This window comes from Ascaphus truei, chromosome 1 (genome assembly GCF_040206685.1).
Source record: "Ascaphus truei isolate aAscTru1 chromosome 1, aAscTru1.hap1, whole genome shotgun sequence".
NCBI lineage: Eukaryota > Metazoa > Chordata > Amphibia > Anura > Ascaphidae > Ascaphus > Ascaphus truei.
The window spans coordinates 539,939,211-539,943,138 of record NC_134483.1 but is presented as its reverse complement, the minus strand read 5'-3'; positions in this window follow the sequence as shown (position 1 = coordinate 539,943,138).

The window sequence follows — 3,928 nt, the reverse complement described above, 5'->3', positions numbered from 1 at the left end:
CATCTAACACTGACCACTCTCAGCTAACTCCCATTTGAACTCTCCACGTACAAGCATAGAGGAGACATTGTGACTTATCTCCAACTTTCTCCATTTCCTCTAAGCTATTGTGTTAATGTCCTATCTGGCACAAGGTTGCTAGTGGTTTAAACATTGATATACTGTGTCTAATTGTAATGTTGTATAAGTAGAGATACAATTCTCACCTTCAAAGTTATACAGTCAAATTAACCCGTTATTGACAGATCTACTCAAATACTGCTATATTTCTAAATTGCGCTGGGTGCTATTGATATCATTGATATTTTTAGGTTTTTGTGTTAAAACCAGCATTGGGGCTGCATTGTCTAGATATTTTTCTTTTACCTATGTTTTTGCGCACCTGATATTCACTAGAATATATATATATATATATATATATATATATATATATATATATATATATATATATATATATATATATATATATATATATTAAGGTTATGGTGGGTAAAAAAAGTGACAAAAACCCTCCACAGTAAAGCATAAAGCAACTGTAAATACAGTTGAACATACAGTAATATTTACAGTAATATTTACAGTTGCTATACACACACACACACACACACACACACACACACACACACACACACACACGGGAAATTCGACCAAAAACCAGAGGAAAACTCATCTCCCATTTAGTTTTCCGATTTTTTTGTGGGAGTTCCCAAGTGATATAAAACCTGCAAACGTCTCTAAAAAGCATGAGGAATCTCCCCCACCCCCCGTTATTTTGAGATTTGTCCCATGATAAAAAAAAGGGAATCCACAACAAGACCCAGAAGTGATCAAAAGTGATCGCACGCACATCAAAAATAAATAAATTTATACATCAATTAAATGTAGCGCACTTTCCCCCACCCCCTGTGAGATAAGGCGTCTACGGTGTGTGTTGCGTTACCTGTGGATCACAGGAGGCCTGAACCTCCGCCGCTGGGAGCCTGGGGTGTACCTGATTCGATAGTTGACAGTGCCTCCACCTGCGCGGGATCCTAACTATGTGCGATAACCCAGTGCGGGAACATAAATGAACAATACACAATAATATGGTAAAACAAGGATACTTTACTATAAGCACATAAACTGACATATATACATGAACCACACTTATATTATGAACGCCAAGCCTCGGCGAGCCCGTCACCCGCTGCAACTATCCCCGCAGCACCGGCGCTCGCCGGGTGCACGCGCCCTCCTCCTCTGGCAGCCGCACGGCCTCGCAGCGCTCCCGCCCACAGCGGAGGTTAAAGGGACTGAGGAAGCCCAAAGGGAGACCCTGTCAAATAAAAATATTACTTGTCAGTACATTCACATGTCGTAGACAGGTCTGCAACCCTGCCTTTCACTATTATCACCTAGCATACAGCGCTTCCCCTGCAGCAAGGGATTCTGGCAGATGACATGCAAATGAGCACACAGTGCCACCTTTTGTATTAAATCCATTATTACATGGAACCCTTAAGCGGATGCTCGCTGTTTTAAGCACAGCTTTTAAACACAGCCTGGGGTCAGATGCAAAGCCAGTTAATCCACTCACAGACAGCTGTTTCGACCTTTTGGGTCTCATCAGTGTGAGGTTGGTTGTACTGGCTTTGCAATTTGCAACAAAAAAAATATATATACACACACACACGTCAATATGTGTATACAGTATATGTCAGAAAAAAGTCAAACATCTCAAGATGTAATAAGTGAATAATGGACACAGTAGCTTGAAGGAGGATGAAAACATTTGGGAACAGATAATTTAGGTTGTTGATGCGATTATTTATGCTTTGTGCAGAATGAATAGCAGCACCTGGTATACATTACAGAGGCTAGGGAGAACACGTGCAGTACCGTAGCTGTCCACTAGGTGGAGATACAGGGCAAAGAGTGAGAAGGACTTGTGCGCTTCTTGGCTCTCACAAGCACCTCTGCCTATGAGAGCCAAGACCTGTGCTTCAACCCTACAAGTATAGAGGGATAGAGAGAAGAGGGGGAGGAAAGGGTGAAGGAAGGAAACACACACAGAGCTCTATTCTCACTCACTGCTTCCAGATATAAGTGGTTTGGGGAGGGAAATTAGATCCAGTTCACAAAAAACACACAGCCCATACAGAGGCTGCTCACATATCCACTGGAAAAGTCTTTAGAACAATGTGACAGACAGGAGAGAGATACTAATTACCTACTTATGTCCCAAACTGTCTGCCCCAAAGACTTAAAGAAGCTGTGGAGGTTAAAGTTAAATCGTTGAACTTGTGCTGAGCCAAATGCAAGTCCTGAATTGGTGCTCTGTGCGAGTATATTGTCTCTACTTAGAGCCTCAATGCACCTGAGACACACCAGCCAGGTTAGGGGAACAAACAGGTTTAGGGTAGGTCAGGGGTGCTCAACTCCAGTCCTCAAGACCCCCACCCCCCTCAGGTCAGGGTTTCAGGATGTCCCTGCTTAGGCACTGGTGGCTCAATCCGTCTCTGCTTCAGCACAGGTGGCCCAGGCTTCGATTGAGCCACTTCTGCTGAAGCTGTGATGGATACCTGAATTGTTGGGGGGGGGGGGGGGGACTGGAGTTGGGCACCTCTGGGAGAGAGGAGGGTGTAATCCAGGAATATTAAGTTAGTGTAACAAACAGGACATTACTAGAAACAAGTGATTGTTTCGCTCCTAACAGCACAGAGAAATGTAACAGAATAAAACACACGGACATCTAATTCACAGCAAATACACAGATACTGTACAATGTACACAATATATGCGCGCCAACACGTTCTGTCCCAAACTCACAAGGAAGGTGCCAATAAACTTAATGTGATGCCCATCTAATGACCTGATCGCCCGGCTCTCAAGCGCCTGTGTAATACACAAATTCACTATTGTATCCCTACTCAGGACATGCAATTCGGTGTGTGCTTGTGTATATATATATAAATATATATATATATAAAAAAAAAAATATATATATATATATATATATATATATACATACACACACACACCTTCATGTTTTATATGGTATTCTTACCTTTTACGTGCGCATGAAAATTATCTACTAGAAAGTGTAATATCTAAAGTATTCTCCCACTCAGAGAAGTACATATGTGTGTGTGTGTGTGTGTGTGTGTGTGTGTGTGTGTGTGTGTGTGTGTGTGTGTGTGTGTGTGTGTGTGTGTGTGTGTGTGTGTGTGTGTGTGTGTGTGTGTGTGTGTGTGTGTGTGTGTGTGTGTGTGTGTGTATATATATATATATATATTAAAACCCCTGAAAATCCTTACTTTAAAAAAAGTGTCGCCTGCACCTCTGCCTCCTAAACAGGATGATGATTGTACTTAGATTGTAAGCTCTTCTGAGCAGCGATACCCTTTCCTATTGTCTGACTTTGTTACGCTTATTGTAATATCTTTGTAACGCACCGAGTACACTGTGGGCATAAATACAGATATATACGCACACATGAATAGAACAGTATATATTGATACCACATCATAGAAATGCTTATATATTCGGGATAGATATATGCATTGGTCTGCCCCCCCTCTGTGACCTGCACCCATTGCTGGACCTGCCATGACCCCCCCCCCCATGTTATTTATCTCTTGCAGCTGTAGGTGCGGATTCCAGCAGCAGACAGGAGCAGAGAGAGAATAGAAGTCAGTGTGATCTGTGTACAAACATCCCTGCCTTTGCCTCCCTGCCCGTGCCCCCCCTCCCTGCCTGTGCCCCCCTCCCTGCCCGTGCCCCCCTCCCTGCCTGTGCCTCCCTGCCTGTTGCCTGTGTCTCCCTGGCTGTGCCTCCCTGTGCTTCCCTGCCCGTGCTTCCCTGCCTGTGCCCCCCTCCCTGCTGTGCCTCTCTGTGCTTCCCTGCCTGTGCCTCCCTGACTGTGCTACCCTGTGCCTCCCTGCCTAGC